This window comes from Dysidea avara, chromosome 7 (assembly GCF_963678975.1).
Source record: "Dysidea avara chromosome 7, odDysAvar1.4, whole genome shotgun sequence".
Taxonomy (NCBI): Eukaryota; Metazoa; Porifera; class Demospongiae; order Dictyoceratida; family Dysideidae; genus Dysidea; species Dysidea avara.
Window position 1 is genome coordinate 12691959 of NC_089278.1, and position 26957 is coordinate 12718915.

The window sequence follows — 26957 nt, forward strand, 5'->3', positions numbered from 1 at the left end:
TAGGTTGTATCATAGTAAGTGTGTATATACATACAGCTGTATCAGAGTTGAAACTGGGTCACTACTGCTGACCTGGACGACCCACTGATCTGAACTGACCCAGATATTATCCGGTTTTAAACCAAGGTGTACATCAAGAGCAATAGTTTGGGTGCTCCACTAGCTAGGGTAGGTAAGTTAATTCACGATTGGTTAGTGGTCACGTAAGTGTACAGATGATAAAACACAGGTAGGTGTGGCTTAGTGCATGCCTGCAGACTTCAACAGACCTTTCTGAAAATGAGTGTGGCTCCAGGTATATCTACAGACATTCCCATGCATTCCCTATAAGTAGGCATGGTTAAGTATGAAACTGGACTGCGGCAAGGGTGGATTAGAGTATGACGCAGAAATACATTTTATCAATGGATTAGTGAGTGTGGCTCCACGTAATCATACAGGCAGCAACGGACATGGCCTTGTGCATACCAACACACCTTACTGATAAATAGATGTGGTTCCATGTATGCCTACTACAGACGATAAAGCACAATCCCAATAAGTGGGCATGGCTGGCAAGTCAACACATACGTACCCTTCCACAATGTCAAGCCATATAAGTGGGTCAGACCTGGTTCACCCCGACAAAATATGGCCTGACCCAGTTTCAACCCTGAAATTTATTGTGACCTGGAAATATTTTCTTAGTAACGGTCATGGCAACATTTGCTAAGCGATTGTTGTTAGTGATCACCAATCCATATCATTTTATCAATTTTGCTGTTATTTAAATTATTTCCATTACCTTACAGTTGTGCATGTCAGTAACAAACCGATCATGATACTTGAAGCTTGCAGAAGTTATCGATGAATTATTATTAAGTTGATACAATTACACTGACTTTGGTATCTTGTGGTTGTATGTATATTCTATAGGAAGAGACTAGCGTACTCAATTACTGTATAAAGGACAATGTCTCATTTTACAACACTTATACCATCATTTATTACATTTTCGTCATGTATGTAAAATTTGCACACTCTAATGCTATAATACTTGTATTATTTTGATACATGTTACAAATAAAATCAACCTATGTACAAGAACTAAACTACTTACAAGCAACTAAAAGTAACTTAGCTACTTACAGGCAGTAATTAAAAAACTTAACCAAAGTCTATGCCATCCTCTCGACACAAAGCATAGTGCCTTAGAATCATTCTGGCACTATATTTCCAACGAGTAACAGATATGCATTGCAGCAATTGTTTCCTAGCCAACTTTCAAAACAAGTCATTTTAACAGTGATATAGTGGATAGAGTGGATAAGGTAAAAGGTGACCAAACACCAAATGACTCACAAATTGGGAATAAAAGATTAATCACAGTTTCTAAATAGTGGATCCTAACCGGCAGCAGCAGCCACCCCAGCCTTAGAAGCAGCGGATCGAAGTAAGCTGGATGACCTAGAGAGAAATCTGGGTGATAAATATCCCCAGGATGAGAATGGTCAGAAGAGGCAATACCTTGCTCCCAGAGAACACCAGGGTGGTCTTGGAGTAGAGCATGATGTAATACAGTAACTGACATTGGATATGCATTGGGAGATGTGAACAACCAAGGAGATGGTCACCAAACTGATCAATGGTATATAAGCAAGTGCAAAGTGGTGACAAAGGAAACAGAGGGACACCCTACCACAGGCGAAGGGCAATGACAAAGTCATGTAGAGAAAAGGCCAAGCCTAAAGATGGTTGTGGGATTGCCTTCAGCCAGTATGCTGGTATGTAAAATTGTCAGAACAGTCATGAGGATTTGGGTGATAATGCATAGCGTGTAACCTCTTATGAAGCCATGGTCTAAATCAATTGGGGCTTTTGTTAATATATTAAGGACTTTTTCAAAATTTTAAGGGTGATGACTTCATGGACAGCTTGAATTTGATGATAGAATTGAATTTGGTGAATTTATATATGAAATTAGGTGTGTTCATCAAAAGTAAGACTGATTCTGATTCCTAAGTGCTAATGTTACTAAATATTATCATGTAACGAAATCACCAAAATTAATGATTCCTGCAACTGATGATGTATACAGTATTGTGTAAATGGTTAGGATTCTGTAAAAAGAGAAGTTCAAACTGCTATGAGCTAGTCAGGTTATTTATGCATATGAGTCAACAGGTGGTCAACTGGCCTTCACTATCTGTAATATTACCTATTATGCATACACCTGTACACTGGTTATATAATTATAAGCATACATCTCAAATAGTCGCACCAATATAACATTACATGACATTTCACTACCTCTCAGTTGTTTCCCCCTTAAATTGTAAAACTGTACTTGTGTATGTAGACTGTGGATTCATAATAATAATCACTCACAATCTTCTGTGAAGTCTGGTCCATTAAGAAATAAAAATTAATCTAATAGAATGCACACTAACAAGTAAAACACATCACACCACTTGCAAGTAGGATACGGCTGTTTTGGTGATCTGGTGATAGAAACTGACTCTTGACAGGACAATGTACTACACAATTGGCTTGCAAGATATATGACTTGTGATGTACAGTATCACAATTGAATAAGTGTGACTATTTATGTAATGGACACATCTTATGATATGTCACCTTACGAGTGCATAGATGAATTCAAGATCAACAACACCATCCAGTGATGTCAGTTCTTAGCTCAAAGTAGAAACAGCTCCAGAAATTCAGAATTTAGTTACGCATCTGTGATATTATATGTGGCCTTTTCAAGAACCTGTGTCATCATTTTAATTATAATAGATGCTAGCATACAAATACCATGGAAGGAATAATGTCAAACATTGTATACAGGTCGTCTTGTAAATATGTGATCATGAGACTCAAGTACCTTAAAAATGAAAATAAAGTTCAACTGAAGAGTAAGTTCAAGTCCTCCATGTATATTGATCATAGGTTATAAAGTATTATTACCATTGCATCTGAGAATGTTAGGTTATCAGAAGCTGATGTACACAGTAGGTTCATTTTTGTCAAGGAAATGAATATATGATAGATGTTGTGAGGGTGAAGTTGTACCTTGAGGAGTGCATGCAGTTTGGGTTTAAAAATTTAATATCACTACTACACTATTATGCTGCCACACTACCGTACAGCGTAATAACTTGACGAGGGAACTTTTGACGAATTCATTATTGTCAAGGAAAATTTTGACGAATGCACTGACTTCAGTATTATAATTAACCAGTCATGTGAGCTTTGATGAGGAAAAGTTTTCCACCATTAAATTATTACGCTGTACGGTATTATGCTGCCACACTACTAGTGAGAACATATTGCCATATAATAATAATTGGCTAGCCTACTTTGTGTTAAATTACATGTACAGTAATATGTGTTGTACAAGAGTTTGGTCCCATTACTAAATGAAGTGACTGCATGAATACCACTTGCACATTGTGAGAAAGATATTCTTCTTTCAGTTCAGTATATAGTCAGCAGAAATATATTATACGTGTATATGTGTAATTAATTATATATTCTAACTATACAGCTACTCACATGAATTAAAAACAGTGTGGCCATGTAATAAAAATGGGCTTAATTTAAATAACTGCTCTTTATTCATAATAAACATACCCATATACTACTCTAATAATACATACAGTGAAACCTTTGTGTGATCAGGTCACCTGACACTAAATTGGCCATTGACACTGACATCACAGTACATGGATTAAATGTGTCTTTGTGAAAAATGGCCTACATTATCTGCTCTAATACATTCACCGCAGCTGATTAATAAGATGAGATTTAACTCATTATTCACAATATATATACGTATAATATAGAACAGTACATAGTACATTATGATAAATTACAAAATAATTATATTCTTGATATATACCAATTCTTAAGTATGTATTAAATGAAGCATATATACACTGATTGCATTAACTCTCAAATAACTGTCTGGCATGCAGCCGGTTACGATTATGTTGTTATTCAGGTTTCTGTCTACTATTAGATAAAAAGTAGAGTGAAAACAGACACATACGCACATCTGTTAACCTTAGTGAGCTAAAAATTATATATATATATCTGACAATTTTACATACATGATGAAAATTTAATAAATGATGGTACAAGTGTTGTAAAATGAGACATTGTTCTCTATTTTAATTGAGTACGCTAGTCTCTTCCTATAGAATATACATACAATCACAAGATACCAAAGTCAGTGTAATTGTATCAACTTACCAATAATAATTCATCGATAACTTCTGCAAGCTTCAAGTATCATGATCGGTTTGTTACTGACATGCACAACTGTAAGGTAATGGAAATAATTCAAATAACAGCACAATTGATAAAATGATATGGATTGGTGATCACTAACAACAATCGCTTAGCAACTGTTGCCATGACCGTTACTAAGAAAATATTTCCAGGTCACAATAAATTTCAGGGTTGAAACTGGGTCAGGCCATATTTTGTCGGGGTGAACCAGGTCTGACCCACTTATATGGCTTGACATTGTGGAAGGGTACGTATGTGTTGACTTGCCAGCCATGCCCACTTATTGGGATTGTGTTTTATCGTCTGTAGTAGGCATACATGGAACCACATCTATTTATCAGTAAGGTGTGTTGGTATGCACAAGGCCATGTCCGTTGCTGCCTGTATGATTACGTGGAGCCACACTCACTAATCCATTGATAAAATGTATTTCTGCGTCATACTCTAATCCACCCTTGCCGCAGTCCAGTTTCATACTTAACCATGCCTACTTATAGGGAATGCATGGGAATGTCTGTAGACATACCTGGAGCCACACTCATTTTCAGAAAGGTCTGTTGAAGTCTGCAGGCATGCACTAAGCCACACCTACCTGTGTTTTATCATCTGTACACTTACGTGACCACTAACCAATCGTGAATTAACTTACCTACCCTAGCTAGTGGAGCACCCAAACTATTGCTCTTGATGTACACCTTGGTTTAAAACCGGATAATATCTGGGTCAGTTCAGATCAGTGGGTCGTCCAGGTCAGCAGTAGTGACCCAGTTTCAACTCTGATACAGCTGTATGTATATACACACTTACTATGATACAACCTAAATGGTAGCTAAACGGATTATCAAATATACGTTGCTGCCTAAAAACCACTCTTACAAACTCTCCAAATTAAGGACACAATAGAAAAATAGGCCAGTCTTTCCTCTACAGTTTTATCTCAAAATTCTGGGTACCAAAGTGTCCACAATAGAAACATTCCACTGTAGCTATGTAGCAAAAAGGAGGCATATAAATTACTGATTGGTTAGCCAATCCGTATCATTGATATGATGTACACCTACTGCAAACAGACATTCAAAATGTCATGTTCACTTTATCACTTAGTCGCTCACAAATTATTGTGACACAATACACCTTACAAAATGTGGGGGACTCACCGCTACTGTTGTTTCTTTGAGCATGATTTTCACTCCCATTGCCCTAGCCACTCACAGCACCCAGCTAAACCAGGTATAAATTGTACCAGAACATAGCTGGGGTGAAAAGCAGTCATTCACTGGCTGGTGCTGTCTTACCTAAATAAATAAAATAAAGTAGTATTAAAAATTACTTCACAGAAATGTATTTACAAGTGTCTAAACATTAACAGAGATAGAAAATGCAGTGGACACAGTAGGAAAACATTTAATAGTTTAGTTCACAAAGCACGTATGTAAGACCAGATCATGTCAGGCATGATTGGCTTTTAACACATTTTACAATCCAGTCAGTGGTGAAAAATATGACAAATGGACACATAACTCGATGTAAATGTGTGTAGGGTTCTATCCATACTACACATGCATGGGAGCCAAGTGTTTGAACAGAACAAAACATTGGATGTCCACTACGTACACTGAGTCGATCAACATTTTCAGTTCTAATACACACACAGACACTGACACACTGACACTGACACACACACCCACACACTGACACTGACACACACACACTGACACAGACACACAGACACACTGACACACCCACACACACACACATGCACGTACGCACCCACACTGCAATTCTTTACAGAAGTACATATGTGTGTTTACAAAATAGTTTTGTTCAACTACAATTCAATACTATAGATTGTATGTACATACTACAGTATAGCATTATAAAATGACTGCTTGCAGCATATTTTACAATGTCTGTAATGGTAATTGTGCTGTCTACTCCCTTTTAAAGTTGCTAAGCAGTTGCTACGGACACTGTCAGACAAGCATTCTAGTGTATGCGTCTACACATATAAACATGACCCTGCTCCCCAGCAAACACTGTACAGAGGGAAACTTTGGCAGGGAAAAACTTTGGTGTATTTGGTGATTTGCTACAGCGTTTAACCTGCAAATTACTCGTAGCACCTCAGATTAGCATCTTTATAGCTAAACATATTGAGCTTAAATTTGCCAAACTTTATTTCGCTAAATGTAATTTAGCTTGCTATTTGCCTGAGTTTACCCCTGCCAAAGTTTTCCTCTATACAGTATGACTCATCAAGGTATACAACACATCACATACATGCAACTATTGACATAACTCACATAAGAATTTTGGTGCTTGATGCAATCATAGATCCATCATGTCCAACGCATGGTAGCAGTTGTTTCTATATGTCAAATCATTGCATAATACAAAATGGATAAAAAAACTAAATTGCATAATACAAAAAGGATAAAGCTAAATTAGACGGAGTTCAAACTTACATAGCTAGCACCTCTGACACGCCTACTCAAAATAGGGACAAAACTCCTGATTTTTTATTAACTGGGTGGCTATGTTAGGAAAATAGCTTTTTAATATTGAAACATACACAGTAAGAATTATACAATTGGCCAACAGTTATACACACTGACATACGTTAAATAGCTATATCTAATAACAGAAACACTGATTTGCACAGTCATACTTACAGGGGCCGCAAGGCACAAACATTGATATGTGCACACCGATTCGCTTGAAACACTGCTTTGCTCCTTGGGGTGCTTATGGGCTTCTGGTACTTGCTAAGTACCGTCGCAAAGCTGCATCTGTTATTACATTTTTAAGATAGTACACACCCATACAATTATCCAAACACACACTAAAGCCACAATCATAATCTTAAGCCAGTACTCCTCGCATTGTCACAGTAAGTACACCGTAGTGTCGTCTGGTTTTTAGATCACACACGCATGTACACACACACACACACACACACACACACACACACACACACACACACACACACACACACACACACACACACACACACACACACACACTGCCATACATATTACTACAACTACATTCGTACATGTACAATGTATATATACAATTAGAGAAAGATTATGGCAAACTCCAATTACACCACATGACACAGACTCTGTTAGGTATCATAAAAACAAATAACACTTATAAAAAAAGTATTACAGTCAGACCAACCTACATACATAAGCTTCAATCTAGTCAATATGTCTACAGGAATGTTGTAGACTCAGAATTCAAAATACCTAGAAATTTTGATTCATCTAATGACCTCAAACAAATGTTGAACCACATGTTGAACTAATTGAACATTGACACCTCCTCTATCGCACATCCATACTAGTGTGTCCCAGGGACCTTACGGGTTTTCTCACATTGCTTTCCTATCTGTTACACAAGGTTTAACACATGGAAAAACGTTTGGTTATGTAATCAAATGCCATGGTGACCAACCTCTTCTGGATGCTTCCTCAGTTGACACTATGCAGCCCCCCACTTAAAGGTGACAATGTGAGAACAGTTTCTTGCACAACAACAACTGGGTATTAATACTGGAGAAACATTGCCTCCCTATTACCAGGCTGGTGCTTTTGGCATGTACAAGCTGTATTAATTACGTAGTTACAGGGACATGCACTATCCATGTGTATACTCAATGGGTCACTGTAGGCAATCTTCCTGTGGTGGTACCAGCACTGCTTATCTCAGAGGTGAAGATGTTGGCATTCAAAGTCCCACCTGACTCTCACGCATTACCACTTAAGACCTGCAATACACTTGCTAAATGGATGGATGTACATCAGTACGTACACAAAATGGACAACACTTCAGGTTGCAGATGCCCAGGCTACTACTATATTTGAACCCAGAATACAACCATGGTGTGTGCACTGACACATGAAATAGCTTACTTCCAATCAACTGTCTGATGACCAGGAAAGCAGCCCTTGACATAGACCCATGGGAACAAACGTCTGAAAGAAGAGGTAGCCCCACAATATTAAAAAGAGTAACCTGTATATCTATGGATGAAGGCCACACGTGATAATCAGCCCTACAACTAACCTCTGTGCAATCAACCCACGCCATGGTCATAGAAATACGCTCTGCTTCAAAGTAGAAAGAGTACCGTCCCCCGAGTGCCCTCAAAGCTCACCTCGCATGCCTCGACTAAACCAGAGAGGAAGAAACCTAGACTCGCCTGGTCTAGTAAAACCTCGTAACCTACCATGTGAGTAACATAGACCGTATTGGTCAAAATAACGTAATGTGACCATATACCATAATGGTCTATTTAGTAACGATATCAGGTTGCTATTATACGGAACGGAACGGAACGGAATGATGGACTAAACTACGGAACTGAACGCTTTCTCAAATTGAAGCTTGCAACTTACCATTGCTGAAACTGCCCTTACGAGTTATCAGTGGCACCTCCAGTGGGTGATTAAACATAACTTACATAAGATAAAAAGAATTAAAGGATCGATTGTGGGTTCTTTAGTAACGAAGTATTAATTGTGGGATGAGCTGTATCAGTGATGTTCATCCTTGGTTCATCTACGGATATACCAAGAAGGGCACTTTATCTGAGCTGGTTTGCTCATTTTGACTTTAGAAAACAGTCTGGGCCGGCTTTTCAAGTCATATGTCAGTGTACAAATAAAGCAAGCAGGAAGACACCGGTAACAGGAAAGAGCCAGCTGAATTAAAACTTGAAGAATTTTGTGCAGTGTGAGAGGAGCAAATATTTTGGCAGATCGCAAAGGGGCTATATTCTGCGAATTGTATGTATGGAGTTATTAACAGCCGGTGCAGTGGACTAATGCTGTATTCAATAGTGAATTGATTTTTTCTGTTGCACAAATTCAAGGATGTGTCTGACTGCTAGCCTTGAATCAGGCCAAATGCCAAAACTCCAAGATCAACGAAATCTCAATTATAAGCCTAGCTATGCATGTGAAACCATGCCCATAGCCACCAGGCAAATGTGATTTGGACCAAGATGTGTGTATAATTTCAATGTATCTAGTCAGACCGGAAATGGAACACTCACATTAATTACATACCACCTAAGAATCCTAGGATTTCTTAAGTGTAACATTCCACATGCTTCACTTCAAACAAAACAGGTTAAATTTGTTCATCTATTTTCAAGTGATTCCCAGTCCAGCTGCATGGTCCATGAAATTACAGTGGGATCACATGTATTTGTTACAGTGTGGGCTGCTCTGTGTTGGATCTACTCTAGAGTTGAGATTTCAAGGTAGACTGTTGCTCAGCCTTCAACGTAGTAGTTTGGAACAGATGAACTCCCGCAGCTTTGCTGCCATGCCTCTGGTCCCATGTTACAGCGGACTGCAGCACCAGCACAACAACCCTGTCAATAAACCACTTTAATTTGTATTCTATTTATTTGCTTCCTGCCACGTGATATTCCAGGAACAATAGAATACTATCAGCTCATTTCAGTGGTCTATAACATCCAACAAGTCCTCAGTAGGTTGCAGTGGGGAAAGCTCCAAAACTAATAATTGGCCATGGTAAGCTGAGTAGAGCATTTTTTGTTGTTGTGATGTATAGCTACATTATAGTTTCACAACAAATCTTGTAGAGAGCTGGTTCAGATCCAAGTCTGATACTACATATCTCAAGGTATTCATTATTAATTTTTAGCATTGTTCTTTCTCTGTAGTCAGATCTTTTGGACTTAAACCATGGGTACAATTTGATGGAAAAGTAACAGAAAAATTATTAGGTGTGGTAAAGTTTGGGGTGGGTGTTCTATTACTGCATGTTGTTGACCTAGTTTTGGGGATGGATTGGAACCATTTGATGAATAGTAGTCACTCAAGAGAAACTAAACAGACTGGAGGCTGGAGGAGTTGGTACAGTCAGCCAACTGGAAGGACTGATAACACTGAATGGACTGGAAATACTCTACATACAGGATGATGTACTTTTTGTGAATGATTGTAACCCAAAATTTTCACAATTATATGATTATGCATGACTTGTATTACTTTTATCAATAAATATATGTGACCAGATTTGCAAAAAGGGATCTTCCACACACATCCAATTCTATGAACTTGGAACATCATAACTTAGTGTTTAAAACCTAACATTTTCTCCAGCCACTAAGCCATGTTGGTGTCCAAGTTCGTAAATTGGATGTGTGTGGAAGATCCCTATTTGCAAATCCGGTCACATGTACAAACAATAAAACATATGAAAATCATGTTTCATAGTGCACAAAATAATATTGCCAAGAGAATAATTACTAGAAACGTTTTGGGACACGTAGCACTGTCAATATTAGTACACAGCATCCAAAATGTGTCAAGCATCCGTGCCACCTAGGGGTGACAGGAAATCACATGGCCAGCATCACATGATCACTAACCTTCTTTGGATTGTTCCCGTGTACTGTGCCATGTGACCTCAGACGTGTAACTGAAACTTGCTGCTTGTCATTGCAAAGGGTAAGTTTTAATATTACTATAATACACTATAACGTGTGAGTGACACTATAGACAAGCGGAAAAAATAATCTAAAAGCAAAAACTCATGCCGTATACATATAATTATGGTCATGCCCTTCCATTCTCCTACAGGCAGGATTAGTACATATACCCCGCACCATGTCACCCTTAAAAGTAAAGATGTCAGCACCTGAAGTTCAATCTCACTCTGTGTTTAACACATTGGAAGTAAGTTGGCATTTGCTTCACATACATACACACACACACACACATGCACGCACGCACGCACGCACGCACGCACGAACGCACACATGTAGGATTATATTTCATGATGAATGGAAAGTATAACTATGATGGTATTTTATATGGTCAAGTTTTCAGTGTGAATACTATACCAGAGTAACTGACTGTTATATTAGAGTATTTAAGTGCTCTATTGGAGCAAATCACGCCTGATCTGCAGAATACAGCAGTTATATCGATCCAAAATTGTCAATACAAATTATGTACACTGTGGTTTTAAGGATAACGCATATGCACTGTCCAGCTCTATTCTTTCGCACATTACATGAAGCATGAAGTACCGTATGTGGATAGCATGATTATTACAACAAGCTAAGCTGGTATATACAATAATTTTATAGTGTTGATCAGCTGTTGATTATTGCTCACCTGCTACCATCAGTAGTTTCTAGTCAGGGAAACACTTGTGGCATCACCTCTGCATGTGATCTACTTCATGTCATTACAAACACCTCTCAATACGTGTCAGCTCTATAATGGAAGCAATTATATCAGCTTTACTACACAGTAGTGTTGTACTGATCTACCAGTCTAGTATCGGATCGGTACTGATATGGAAAAACTGAGCACAATCGATAGAACCGATATTTTGTAGAAAACACCGATTCGACTCCAATCTTCCTAATGGCCATGTCTTTAAGTATACTACTGGACTTAATCTTTCATTAACTATAATGCTCTTAACTTAATAATCAGTACTGTAATAGGGCTAAAGTGCTATCATTTTCTTTGTTAAAACTACAAGAAGCCATATAATTACGCATGCGAGTAAGCATTTCTATTTAGTGCACTTACCCTTCAACTCTTGTGAACTATGTCAGATAAAAATGAAATACAAAATGCTACTACATGCATGAAATATATTAAAACACTTGAAAAACACCAAGCCTACAACCATTCAAGCACAGAGCCAAATCTTAGTGGGAGGATGCAATATTTGTGGTGGCTTATCATCTGGGTTGGGTAATTGAGGCTGCACTACCATTGGCACTGACTCCTGTGATCATTCTATATAACATTTTGGCCATTAGACAAGTTTGAGAGTATTCCTAGGAACTAGCCACCTACATGCTGCAAATTCCAGCACATTTAACATTGACGTAAGATCGGTAATAAATGTTTTTGAATCAGTTCAGAAATGTTAGATTGGTACATCTCTACTACACAGTATGCACTAAATTATCTCCGCCGGGTATTTACCACTTGCATTGACCTTGATGTCCCACACCACACAAACATGCATGCACACATACACAAAACAAACCTCTCTGTGCTGATGTCACTTCAACTACATGAGACAACATGCTTATATGTACAGCGACGATCAAATCTTGCTGGTGGAACTGAAGTTATTCTGTGGCAGCAGCATACAGTAGGTATTTCTTGACTGTTCCACTTCTCATACCTGTGAATAATAAAACTTAGTCCATTAAGTCCTTCTCTGAATTAAAGGTTACCCCACATGCACGCACATATGCCTACACACAAAACCTTGCACGTTAACATACAAAGAAGACTACTCAGCTGCTGCGTACAGTAGACACTTGGTTATCCAGTGTTTTCAGGCAATAATAAAAAATGTTCACATAAACCATTTCTTTTAATTGAAACAGCCCATTATGTTTCTATGCAGAGCTTCCTTCAACACGTGAAACACTCTAATTGAACAGTCATTTCTGGTTCCACTTTGTGCATGTTGAATACTCGGTCAAATATTATCTACAGAAATTAACAATTACAGTACAGCCTCATATATTTATCCGTACCCTTGTTTATTGGACATTGGGAATGACTGTTCTATTAGAGTATTTTGAGTACAGCTGTATGTTCTATTAGAATATTTAAATAGAGCTACGTACAGTATATAGGCCTTTAGTTATCTGAATAATTCACTTATCTGAACACTTTTATGACTTCCTGAAAACATTAGGTTTCAGATAACGGAGGTCCCACTGCACTAAAAATATCTGTGTTATCATAATTACTATGCACTGACATACTGGTTGATGTTCTTGCTTACTATTGTTCTTTATAATGTGCAAAATTGGTAATGCACATTCATGTCTAAGTGAACCAGTGGCATGCCAAGGGATGGGCCGGTGTTTGTATGTAAAATTGAGATACATGTACTCTAATACAACAGCGGACAAGTACCGCATGCAGTTACACAGAAAGCGACGGTCTTTTATACAGCTAGGCTTCTAATTGAAAAGAAAGTCATTCAGAGGGCATACTCTCCTAGATCAGTGGGGTTTCCTTTGGCAGCAGGCACAGGATGCCCTACCAAACCAATTGGTCTAGATACGCCACCAGAGTGAACAAAGTTGTGTGTCTGTCTAAATGACTTATCCTTCTTCTACCATTCTATGGCACCCCTTCCAGCACACCCCTGCGAGGTATTGATTCTGTAAACTGCCTCTGCATCCCTTGCACAAGCATGGGGAAGACTCCGGTATGGTGGAACCGGTCAACATTTCTTGGCCAGGTCACTGCTTTGGACAGGTGGAATAGTGTATGAACTTCTCACTTGAAAGTTGTCCTTTCTTTAAGGACATGAGTGGATACACAGGGTAACAATTGTGTAACAACATTCTCTCCCTGGCACCCCTCATCCCTGATATAGCTAATAGTCTTTAAGGAAAACCATACTATAGATAGTATATTATCTATGGGGAAACAGTAATACTGAAACCAGATCGATTACACAAAACAACGTACAGGAGAAGCAGCTTTAGCTAACTAGCGTATTACTCTTTAGCCTATATAGGTATAAGAAAGGCCATTCTGATTCCCATCCTATCGACTCGATACCTCACTTGGCACCCTTTAGCTAATACAAGATCGTTTTTCTAAGCCTACACAATATGCAAGGAAAACGTGGAAGAATACGGAATAATGGAATATTCTAGTACTGACAGCAACATGCGGGCGGTGGACGGTAAACGGCCAAAACGATCACACCAATGGCGGGTATTATTTAGAATAAGTTAACATCCATTACACTCGCAAATAATAAATCTACATCAAAATAACAAACCACTATAGCTTGTAAGCATTTCTTTCAGTCTTGGGATCAACAGGAACTTTAGGACATAATCAGTTAGGTCATAAGAATTCGCGAATTCCAATTGCCTTATGCATAGTAACCAAAACCGAAAGGTAATAGGCGCTTCGCGCGCGCAGCGCGCGAAGCGCCTATTACCTTTCGGTTTTGGTTATTAGGTTTGAGAATGGCCCCAAAATACACGGATCAACAATATTTAAAAGTACTTAGAAAATGGTATTCATAAAATGCTTTGATCTTGGGGAGATAATGAGGTCTTTAAAATCCACTACTAAAAGACCTGCTAGCCGGCAGGTTCTTAACTGGTTAAAAATTTGCTAGCAGAAAGACCTCAGGTATTGCAAATCTCACTTTCAATCATTGGTTTGCTATGCTCTCCCATGCAAGCATGTATCACAATTGCAGGGTTCTACTGTTTAATAGATACCTATAAACAGATAGGCACTAAACAGAATTTTCCGTGATATTGCTGGACCTCACTGTTCATCCTGACAAACAACATTAAGTGGTACCTCCCATAATCGAATTGCTTTAGGCATGAATGGAGTGGTTAAACTTGTGTTGGCTTGGGTGACTTTGCCCACTGCAAGATGGACTTTACAATGAGACCTAGATGGGTAAGCTTCTTTGTAGAATGGTTATTTTACATCATCTATAATGTGGGTGTGGTCTGTACACGAAACTATGTCTGGTCTTTCATATACTACTGCTGTGCCACAACTACCTAATAAGCCAACAACTTGTGACATCTCATTGCCATCGTAATCACTCAAACCATGTCTTCAAACTGTTTTATTAATGCAACTGTTCTTCACACTGCTGTGGCACCATGGCACGTGCAATGGCAGCAACTGGTCAGTTTCCTTGTCAACATGATTATCTTCACTAGTGTCTGTCTTCAGGAAGCAGTGATACGACACTAGCTTTGATTTCTCTTTAGCTCTTCAACGAAAACATGTTCAGTCTTCCTCATGCACTCATGTTAAGACTGTGTGACGATTTTAAAATGACATGAAACCCAATGGCTCCATGCACACATAAAACACCCTCAAAGTTGGTTAGAGACCATACCCTTGGAATTTCGTGCTTTAAAAATCTTGGCTTCGCTTTTAAGATCCATGTGCTTGGTCTCTAACCTACAAAAACAATACTTATAATTACTCAAGTACTTAGCAAAGAACTTAGTATAACATTGGGATAATTAACAGTAACTTTACAAGTACTTTCTTAAGTATAAGTACTCGCGTACTAAGACCCATGTCTGTATGGTGCTGTATGCTGCTCAGTGTTGGCAATAGTGCATTAGTAAGGTAATGTGTTATGTACCAGTACAATGTATCTATCTTACCCAGTCTGCCTTTCCCTGCTCAAGTAACATGGCTAGTTTCAAGTTTTATTCCCACTGGGATGATAAGGTAGTTATCACCCAGCATGGTACTTTGATCATCCCACACACACAGGGATGTTAGTTACTTTTGAAAAAGACATAATCTGTTACTATAGTTTGTATAAGTTGAGCTGGATCCTGAAAAACAGCTAAAAATATTTAGTTAACATTTCAGCCAACCAGATGATTAGGGAGGGGTAACAGCAAAGGTGTCAACAAAAGACATATACAGTTTGGCTCCATTACAAGTTCGGGAAAGGGCTGTAATGGTCATCACACTTTTATGGCTTCATCATAGGAAATGTATGGTGAAACTTTTGATTGGCTGTAAATATTAAATTACATACCCAAGTGATAATATCAAGTAATAATATTACATAACCAGGTAATGAGGTAATAATAATAACAATAATAATGAGGTAATAATATTACCAAGTAATAGTAATAATATTAATAAGATTACCAAGTAATATTATTACATAACAAAGGTAGGTAGTTTGAGGTAGTTAGTTGATGTACTTTGTTATATAATAATATTACTTGGTAATAATATTACCAAGTAATATTATTACATAACAAAGTACACCAACTACCTCAAACTACAGGAGGGAGCATTAGCCCTCCTAATAGCTTTGGTGTTGACAATTTGAACTTCGGAGCTAAAGACCCTAGACCTACGATACAGGTTGTAGCAGCCAGAATAGGTCTTCTTTAAGATTCCCAGCCTCATGAAGAAAAGGAGAGTGAGGGCACCACTGAAGGAGTGCTTCTTTGGAGCATTCCCAGGGAACAAAAGGCTTTGTGTGGCGTTGCCTTTGACAATATGAGGAAAAGACTCTTCAGTTTTGACAAAGCAGTTTGGGGCTGGAGTGGACACCAACATCTTCTCGGCTCATTCTGTCCAAGGGAGCTTCTATTTCAGCAGCACCGGGCAAGGGTGTACATATAGCTGACATTTTGTCAATGGTGAACCAGAGTCCTTTAAAACTTTCTACTACTGTCCTACACCCAACGATGGCTCTGCCAAGAAACCTTTGAGCTGAACTGGGTAAATATGATATTGTACATGTTGTTTTCACATGAGCTACTACTGTATGTTCAGCAATGAAATTTCGTATTATATCCTGCTGTATGCTTATAGACGATTCTGAGCTTTGACGTATAGATGGGTCTGAGCATGAGATGAGTGAATGTAACACTGCCCAAGGCCCTTCCCATCCTGTCTCAGTGTTACATTCATACTATTCCAGTATGATTCTTATCAAGTGACACATGTGTTAATGTCTTTGAGCAGGCTGTAGGACCAGGTGTCCTACAGACCTTCAGCACTTGTGCTGTAAAGCTTTAATAAATTAACTAGTGTCCATTTGGTTCTACTTGGGGTACTTAGAGATAATGAGTCACTCTCTAGAATTCCTATGGATATAATTACATGAAAATAACAAGGAGAAAACATCCTGACCGCTCCTGTAAACGTTCAAGCGTAAATCAAATGGCTGCAGGTTCGAGGCTACCTAGGTCCAGTCATGGATTTTTTCTCCTTCCTGCAACTTTTCAAACACACCTTATGTAGCAAATGTCTTTGAGCAGGTTGTAGGACCAGGTGTCCTACAGACCTTCAGCACTTGTGCTGTAAAGCTATAATAAATAAAAATAAAATAAGTTAGTTTACAAGTGCATAATACTTTCAGATAATTACGATCCAATATTTTGGCATCTGTAATCTTCAAGTCAGGCTTCAGCATTATTAATTGTGAAGGTCGAACAATACCAGTGTTTCAAATCAATAGCCAGATTCATAATGGACGTTGTTGGAATTTCTGCTGTTTGTTATCAACTAGTTTTTCCAGTTGAGATATAAGCTGTTGATAAGTTTGCTTCTCTTCAGGCAGTCCATTGTCCAGTACATGGTTTCCTATAGACTTCAAAGTATGAACCAATTCACCTTTTGCACAAAAAGTATTTGGCATCTTACCAGCTCAACAAAGAGGAACCTTTCTTAATAGATTAACTGAAGTGTGAATATATGACTTGATTTCAACTGATAAAGGTCCATACTTTTAATCACTGAAGTTATGAAAATTTAAAGTACCCATCCCTGGAAACAGCTGGTCACATAGTTGCACAATCCAATTCCTGTTAACTACAAACATAATGTGTATATCCAGGAGTGGTGTCAGTATGTTTGTTGTGACTACATTTTCTTAGAATAATATTGGCCACTATCAGCAGCTTTGTCTAAAAGTTACATAAATGGCTTCATAATTTTATCATTTGCTTACGTACCCCTCACACCTAAAGGAGTAGAGCTATACAGGTAGTAGTGGAATGAAATTATTACAATTTGCATCGAAGCTATTCAACAGATATTGAATTTTTATAAACCAGAGCTAATGTTTCTTTACTATATAGCACTGAAATGCTACCACCTTAATGCATTTACAGCTAGTCAGTGTTAATGTCTTTCAACTACCACTACTACTACTACTACTACCACAGTATTCACAAATGGTACACAACAATGGTTTTAGTAATAAGCACATTTTGCACAGGTACATCTAGTACAATATGATTATAAAAAGTGGATGTGTCTGACAATCAGACTCTACAGTATGTGGCACTCCTGTAAAGCTCATCTGTACAAATTTTAGATAAAGGGCATAGACTCAAAAGTCTGAATCTAATTTTTGCATACTGTATAGTGAGTAATTATGAGGTCCAAATTTTTGTGAAGTTGCTAAAACTATCCTCCAGCATAAACTTCTGTGATTGTTAAATTAGTAAAACCAATTTTTTTGTAATCATACAGTACGATAGTACTGTATAGTAGGGACCACAAAGGAGTAGGCATGGCCCACGAAATAACATCACCCAAAAACCAACCTCTGACGACGATGAGGCAGTAATGGTTAGGTAAAATTAAGCCCAGACAAGCTTTCAGATCGACCCAAAACGTTTTCAACAAGTTTTTACAGATTTTTAATTATTTAACGGAATTTTCTACCGACTGACTGACTGCCTGATGCCTTCAGACAAGTGTAACTCAATAATGGCTAAAGCTACGGGCTTTATTTTTTCACTGTTCAGCATCACTTTGGCCCGAGAGGTGCCTTTTGGCATACCACAGTACATACAATACATTCTTCATGGACTTACCAGTGTCCTTTTTTGTGTCCCATTCATCTTTGCTGACAGCGAAGTGTTGATTTGGTAGTAGCTAGCATGTGATGGCTTCCCTTCATAACGGAAATCATCCGTATTTTTCATAGTGGCTATTTTGATTGCAGAGGTACTTTTTGAACAGTTCTTGATTCGTACTGCTGTTTAACGGGTTGAACATAGCTGACAATGAAGCAAAATGGATACTTCACTTTTCAGACGATAGTTGATATAAAACACAAGTACATTTACACTGTTGTTAGATATCTGCACTCACACAAGTACAAAGTATCATGAATGTATTAGCATTAACACAATGTGTACAGCAAGGCAGCATAAAAGACTAAAAAATATGGTACATATTTCTTTGGCCAATTTAACAAAGTCCCTCAGTCTAATCCCATCATATCATTAGCATCTTCGTATATTTATTCATCAGGAGGTAGTTCACTTCGCCCTTATGAAGCTGTTCATTAGCTGGTGTCAAGCCAGCACTTCTTGCATCTGGTACCCATAGCCCTGCAAACAATACAAGTCACCACACACAGTAGAAAAGTTAATAACTTGTATCAGTAAATCAACAATGGAACCATAGACAATGTTGGGGAGACCATGCATTGTAAGGAGATACCCAATATGTTACCCCCACTATTAAATGATAGCCTCCATGCAAGTGTGTTCCACTGTATACATGGTTATTTAAAAAGTTCCAAAAAGTTTTGGACTATATACCTAGACATATAGTACTTGGTTTGTATGCAACCAAACACAAAGAACGCAATTTAGAGCACAATAATAGAACACAATTTTGCCTTTATATTACACATACATACATATCAACATATAGACAAGTTGTTATATTAAATACACCTGCACACTGAGATATAGCTCTAGTAGACCTCCAGAAGAAAAGGACTTGTGTTTCACGAACCCAACTAACTTGGTGGTTAACTAAGTGATGCCATAACCTTTACATAATAAAGTAATAAAATGAAATAACACAACACGGTATACAGGCAGTGCCTTTACCGGTAATAATACTAACACAATTGTATGTACACATACTAAATACACACACTATGTATAGACACACTATACATAATACACACAAAACAGTACACAATTCAGGCTAATGGCTGTTTTGCCCGAGCCTTCCAAAAATTTGGTCCATTATGGGATGGGTAATGGATGTACTCTACTTGTGTAGGGCAGGTTGGCTACTTACACACTGCCTTGAAATTACTGATTGTGGAATTCAGTAATTAGTAATTGATCAGATTACCTTATAATGTATTGTGGTCACAACAAATCAGCCACAGCAAAAATTTATAGCCCAAAAATATTTAGTCTATATAATATCACACTTTGGTTCTACACAATTTATTAACCTGAAGATATCCTGTATTGTCACACCAAGTTAAGTGAGGGCACTGTTACAAGATTTAAGGGTGTGACAAACATGGAGGCACGTGTATAATTTGAGTACACTATTGGCAGCAGTCAGGGCCGTGCACAGAAATTAAGGGGCCCAGGGCAAAGAGTTAAAGTGAGGCCCCAGGGGCAAGGAGGTTTCCACTCTGAATCGCAACTTCACCCAAGCTGTAAGTCGAAGACCAAAAGAAAAAGGTCATTACATGCTGACAATGACAATAGCTACCCCTCACCAACCATATCTCCTTATTTATAAGCTTGCCACCCCCCCCCCCCCCCCCCCCCCCCCCTGGGTGGCCCTGGCAGCAGTCAACAATCTACAAGAGCAAATATGTTTACAATACAGTATCACAGGTTATATGTATGTTTTTAAGCAGCTAAAAATTAAAATGGATTTTTTCTCAAGAGAGTAAACATTTCAGCCAACTAGATGATTCATGGTGACAGCAAAGGTGTCAACAACAGAGACGTAAAGTTTGGCTTCATTACAAGTTCGGGAAAAGACTACAATGGACACTGCACTTTTGTGGCTTTCCCATAGGAAATGTATGGTGAAATTCATTGGCCATAAATGTTATGTCAGACTTTTGAATGCAAAGGTTTTGAAATAGTTTTAGCGGGTCAAGCAGTACTACAAGAATGTGAAATTTCAAGATCGTATGTACTTGCATCCATGAGTTATTAAATGTTTTTGAGGATTCAGCTCAATGCGTACACACTATATACTTTCACGCTTGCTCTACACATTAACGATAACAAATAGGTGTTACTTGTAAGCTTACAGACAGCGCTATATATTTCTTAAATCCAACTGACTGCTCACAATTAGAAACTGTTTTCAAACTTCAACTCGGCTAGTCTCATCCACCAGTTTTTATTCTTTGGGCTGACGCTTGTCCCCGATGAAAGACTATACTATGCTCATTCCACTCTTAATATATAAAACACCACATAAAATTAATTCACCAGCTCTAAAATTTCTGTGATCATAATGTACATCATTGCCATCCACATTGTCAAGTATGATCAACCTCATATCATTACATAAGATCCCAATCCATATACAACAGATAACTCAGACATTACGTGACCTGATAATCCAGGTGACCTAACCCTGAGAAAAATATGTGCACGTACAGTGCAAATTAAGCACAATACATCAGGATTTTGGAGACGTATGTGATCGTACATTCAACAAGCATTTTCAGATTATTCATAATCAAACTGTTATACATGTAGTTGCAAAAATCAATAGTACAGCTAGCAAAACAATAAATGTCAGTCCTACTACAGAAGTCCTTTATGGCAGTTACCAATTCAACTAGTTACTGCACATAGAGTTGAATTTCTTTAATCAGAATATCTTCAATGCCAGAGCCCTCATCTCGACATATCCTTGTCTCAATGTTCTTGCTAGTGGCTATTGGTATCTGACGGTAAAACCACGGTAGACTGGGGTTAGAGCAACAACTGTTTTCACTAGAGCAGCCTTGTCCGTCCCATACAGGATCATCAGTGTAGGGTGGTGGGTTACCCTTCTGTAACTTTCCTGACTCACAATAGTAGTGATCACCAACAAACGATGGTGGTGATCGACCTGGAAACTGAGAACATGGACAATTAGTATGATACCCATTTGGTCTGTTATCGGTCTTATCTGTGTTGCCTATAGCATAAGACCAAATGTGCTTTCTTGGAGTACCATAAGTTATAGAGACACCATCTAGATATGGACCATTAATAGAACTGGAGGGATAGTGAAGAGCGGCAAATCCATTAGTAGATCCCTTCTGGTAACCTATCACCATTCCACACACTTTGTTGTATGGAACACCATCAGTGGAAAAATTAGTAGAATAACATCCAGCTTTGTGACTAGGGGGTCTACAGGCTGCAGCTGGACTAGTGATCCTTTCCCATTCACTCGGACAGCTATCATTCCCAGCATCTACACTGGCTATCCTCATCCAACCTTTCTCTCCTCCGCATTCTAGCTCCATGTCACAGTATACAACTGTATCCTCCTTTGAGTCTGGTTGTATTGTGTAGTAGCCAGATTTACCACGTGTTGACAGGTTTAGCTGGTAGATTTCTTTGCAAGACTTTCCTGTTACTGCAACAAGATTATCACCACAAGTAGTACCAGCTTGTGCTACAACTAGTATACTACTAGCAACTAGTATACTACTAGCAACTAGTAAAACTGCCAAGTAATTATCCATCACTTATCAGGTCACTATCAACACTTTACAACTTGTATTACTACTGTGTTAATATTAGCATTTTTATACTCTGCTAAGCAAAACTTCTAGCCAATCAGGTAGACTTCCTCTTATCTCATCACTTGTAGTATCAAAAAACTGCTAAGAAATGACCTAACTGTATATATACCAACAAGGCTTTCCCACAAGCAGTTACCATAAAATATTTTTATTCTTACTCTCATATTGCCAATCAACTTATTTCTACAATACTACTAGATGATACCGAATACTTGTGCATAAACCTCATGCAAGACTGGTGGATTCAAAGAGGGATTTAATAAACCTGTGTTTGTAACAAATAATGTTTTAAACAGAGTACGTAATAACAATGAAGCACTGTTGTGCAAAACCCTATGGAAATTGAATAAACATATGGATGTACTGTCTCCAGATCCGTAGTGCCAGGTAACAACATGTGGATCAGCTTTGCTGCTTATAGCAGGGCCACGATCATTGATTATCACCTCGATTAGCACACAAACCAGGTATAAAAATTGCAATTGTGCCTAATGAACAACTTTGGCTCCAATTTGCACAAAACAAGCAGCAGCGAATAGCACAGTAACTTAGTCTTTGTGTGACAACACATGGACCTTAGTCCCATTAGGCATTAGTCTTTTATAGTACACTCTATTTTTACCACATACAAATTACCAAAACTGACTACAAATATGATAATCCCAACCTGTCAGATAAACCATGTACTGGACAATGGACTGCCTTGAGAGAAGCAAAACTTATCGACAGCTTGTATCTCAACTGAAATAACTAGTTGATAATGAACAACAGAAATTCCAACAGCTTCCATTGTGAATTTGGCGTTTATTGGTTATTGATTTGAAAACACCAGCACTCTTCAACCTTCACAATTACTAATGCTGTGGCCAGATTTGAAGATTGCACATGTCAAAATATTGGATCATGATTATCTGAAAATAAATGCGTTTAAGTCTCTAGCTAGGTTGTTAGCAGAACTTCCATGCCCCAAGCCTTTATAGGTAAAAGAAAGAGTATATAATAGTAATCAACAGTATCAAAATGACATATTAGCCCATTATAAATGATTGCAGAACAACACAGTAATTGTTTGTTTATGCAAAATGGTAATTTGAAATATATGGTGGCAATGGGTCTTTGCTTACCAGTTTTTTGTGCTAGGAAAGTAATCATAGTAGTTACTATGTTACTACAAGTGTTGTTAAAAAAAAGAAAGAAACAAGGAGTAAGGATTCAGTAATTTGTTAGTCTGGTTGTTGGTGGCAGGTTTTAATAAAACATCACTCTGCATGTTGTGGACCACACACCTAAGAATAGTTGCTGCTTTTGTGATTTGTCAAGCCCATGCATTAAAAAAAATTTAAAAGTAATTCTAAGAAGATGTATTCGCTGCAATAACACTGGCACCACTAAAGGATACACCAATTCTGTCACCAGTGACCATAGCTACTGTGTCAAATTTTATCATGACGCGATACATAAACAGAACTGTTTTAAGAGCACAGGCAGTAAACTGTCCATTTTATTTCAAGGACTAGTGTACAGTGGAACCTCTCAATTGCAGACATTTTGGGACCCAGTATTTTTGGCCATGTTTTGCTGTAATATAGAGGTTTTCCTCTTTCAGAGGTAAAAATGTATTAACCAGACTTGTTGGGACCAAAATTTTGTCCTTATTATGGAGGTTTTTTCTATTGTGTCTTCAGTTCAGGAAGTTTGTTAAGAGAGGTTCCACTGTAAGTAAATTCTACTAATGTAAGTATCCATTTCCTACAAACCACGATGGTAGTGTGCAGGAAACTTTGGCTTGTCATTATAAGCTGTTCAAAGCCACAATAGGGATGTTCTTTGTAAGTAAAAAGCATAAATCTAATGCTTTAGTCCACAGAGCCATCATGGTGAATAAGCATTAGCTAGTACTTGTTTAAATACTGTATTTCATCTGTTAGTCTATAGCATTCTTAATTGTCTAAATAAAAAATCAGTGTTAAATAATCACCCAACTGGACCTGCAGATGATGTACATAGGATAAAAAGATCTTACCAAAAACTAATAAGGAATCATGTCGTTGCCCATCAGGCACTTTTTTCTTAACTGGATAACATTAATTATTCCGGCTACAATACAGTGACTAACAAATGGGAAAAAATCCAGTAACAAACATGTCACAAGCATGGTGCAGAATTTCATTAAATTATTCTGTTGTTTTTCCTTATTTCATTATAGCAAGTATGTATAAAGTATGCAACAATATTTAAAAGTACTTAGAAAATGGTATTCATAAAATGCTTTGATCTTTGGGAGATAATGAGGTCTTAAAATCCACTAAAAGACCTGCTAGCCGGCAGGTTCTTAACTGGTTAAAAATTTGCTAGCAGAAAGACCTCAGGTATTGCAAATCTCACTTTCAATCATTGGTTTGCTATGCTCTCCCATGCAAGCATGTATCACAATTGCAGGGTTCTACTGTTTAATAGATGCCTATAAACAGATAGGAGAATTTTCCGTGATATTGCTGGACCTCACTGTTCATCCTGACAAACAACATTAAGTGGTACCTCCCATAATCAAATTGCTTTAGGCATGAATGGAGTGGTTAAACTTGTGTTGGCTTGGGTGACTTTGCCCACTGCAAGATGGACTTTACCAAAGACCTAGATGGGTAAGCTTCTTTGTAGAATGGTTATTTTACATCATCTATAATGTGGGTGTGGTCTGTACGCGAAACTGTGTCTGGTCTTTCATATACTACTGTTGTGCCACAACTACCTAATAAGCCAACAACTTGTGACATCTCATTGCCATCGTAATCACTCAAACCATGTCTTCAAACTGTTTTATTAATGCACCTGTTCTTCACACTGCTGTGGCACCATGGCACGTGCAATGGCAGCAACTGGTCAGTTTCCTTGTCAACACGATTATCTTCACTAGTGTCTGTCTTCAGGAAGCAGTGATACGACACTAGCTTTGATTTCTCTTTAGCTCTTCAACGACCACACCCTTGGAATTTCGTGCTTTAAAAATCTTGGCTTCGCTTTTAAAATCCATGTGCTTGGTCTCTAACCTACAAAAACAATACTTATAATTACTCAAGTACTTAGCAAAGAACTTGGTATAACATTGGGATAATTAACAGTAACTTTACAAGTACTTTCTTAAGTTTAAGTACTCGCGTACTAAGACCCATATCTGTATGGTGCTGTATGCTGCTCAGTGTTGGCAATAGTGCATTAGTAAGGTAATGTGTTATGTACCAGTACAATGTATCTATCTTACCCAGTCTGCCTCTCCCTACTCAAGTAACATGGCTAGTTTCAAGGTTTATTCCCACTGGGATGATAAGGTAGTTATCACCCAGCATGGTACTTTGATCATCCCACACACAGAGGGATGGTAGTTGCTTTTGATAAAGACATAATCTGTTACTATAGTTTGTATAAGTTGAGCTGGATCCTGAAAAACAGCTAAAATATTTTTTTTTCAACAGAGTTAACATTTCAGCCAACCAGATGATTAGGGAGGGGTAACAGCAAAGGTGTCAACAAAAGACATATACAGTTTGGCTCCATTACAAGTTCGGGAAAGGGCTGTAATGGTCATCACACTTTTATGGCTTCATCATAGGAAATTTATGGTGAAACATTTGAATATTATGTCAGACATTTGAACAAAAAGATTTTGAAATATTTTTAGCGGGTCAAGCAATACTACAAATGAGCCAAATTTCAAGATCGTATGTAATCGCATCCTTGAGTTATTAAATGTTTTTGAAGATCTAGCTCAATGCATACATACTAAATAAAAGCAATGAGAGAAAAAAAAATTACATACCCAAGTGATAATATCAAGTAATAATATTACATAACCAGGTAATGAGGTAATAATAATAACAATAATAATGAGGTAATAATATTACCAAGTAATAGTAATAATATTAATAAGATTACCAAGTAATATTATTACATAACAAAGGTAGGTAGTTTGAGGTAGTTAGTTGATGTACTTTGTTATATAATAATATTACTTGGTAATAATATTACCAAGTAATATTATTACATAACAAAGTACACCAACTACCTCAAACTACAGGCGGGAGCATTAGCCCTCCTAATAGCTTTGGTGTTGACAATTTGAACTTCGGAGCTAAAGACCCTAGACCTACGATACAGGTTGTAGCAGCCAGAATAGGTCTTCTTTAAGATTCCCAGCCTCATGAAGAAAAGGAGAGTGAGGGCACCACTGAAGGAGTGCTTCTTTGGAGCATTCCCAGGGAACAAAAGGCTTTGTGTGGCGTTGCCTTTGACAATATGAGGAAAAGACTCTTCAGTTTTGACAAAGCAGTTTGGGGCTGGAGTGGACACCAACATCTTCTCGGCTCATTCTGTCCAAGGGAGCTTCTATTTCAGCAGCACCGGGCAAGGGTGTACATATAGCTGACATTTTGTCAATGGTGAACCAGAGTCCTTTAAAACTTTCTACTACTGTCCTACACCCAACGATGGCTCTGCCAAGAAACCTTTGAGCTGAACTGGGTAAATATGATATTGTACATGTTGTTTTCACATGAGCTACTACTGTATGT

General features: G+C 38.0%; 4 long non-coding RNA genes across 14 annotated transcripts in view; 2 read left to right on the forward strand and 2 right to left on the reverse strand.

Annotated features, from left to right (window-relative positions):
* The window catches only part of LOC136261246 (uncharacterized), a 4587-nt gene extending 3515 nt beyond the window's left edge, over window positions 1-1072 (forward strand). For all 6 annotated transcript variants that reach the window (XR_010703815.1, XR_010703813.1, XR_010703814.1 and 3 more), the window contains one exon: window positions 792-1072. This is a non-coding gene — a long non-coding RNA (uncharacterized lncRNA). The remainder of the gene's footprint in view (window positions 1-791) is intronic.
* Window positions 1073-3783: 2711 nt separating this feature from the next.
* On the reverse strand, window positions 3784-8594 carry LOC136260767 (uncharacterized). Of its 6 annotated transcripts, none has more exons than XR_010703669.1 (7): window positions 8193-8594; window positions 7946-8047; window positions 7735-7885; window positions 6579-7668; window positions 5433-5570; window positions 4237-4305; window positions 3784-4178 (listed from the first exon to the last, which is right to left on the reverse strand). It is a non-coding gene; the product is annotated as an uncharacterized lncRNA (long non-coding RNA). The 6 variants fall into 6 exon arrangements; XR_010703672.1 differs by having other exon boundaries at window positions 6579-7064; window positions 7459-7885; XR_010703671.1 differs by having other exon boundaries at window positions 6579-6643; window positions 6948-7885.
* Window positions 8595-9735: 1141 nt separating this feature from the next.
* On the forward strand, window positions 9736-10322 carry LOC136262353 (uncharacterized). Its single transcript, XR_010704181.1, has 3 exons — window positions 9736-9818; window positions 9876-10039; window positions 10091-10322. It is a non-coding gene; the product is annotated as an uncharacterized lncRNA (long non-coding RNA).
* Window positions 10323-11432: 1110 nt separating this feature from the next.
* Window positions 11433-26957, reverse strand: part of LOC136261332 (uncharacterized) — a 31210-nt gene continuing 15685 nt past the window's right edge. The window contains exons 2-3 of the long non-coding RNA XR_010703862.1: window positions 12334-12474; window positions 11433-11540 (exon numbers count right to left, since the gene is read on the reverse strand). This is a non-coding gene — a long non-coding RNA (uncharacterized lncRNA). The remainder of the gene's footprint in view (window positions 11541-12333; window positions 12475-26957) is intronic.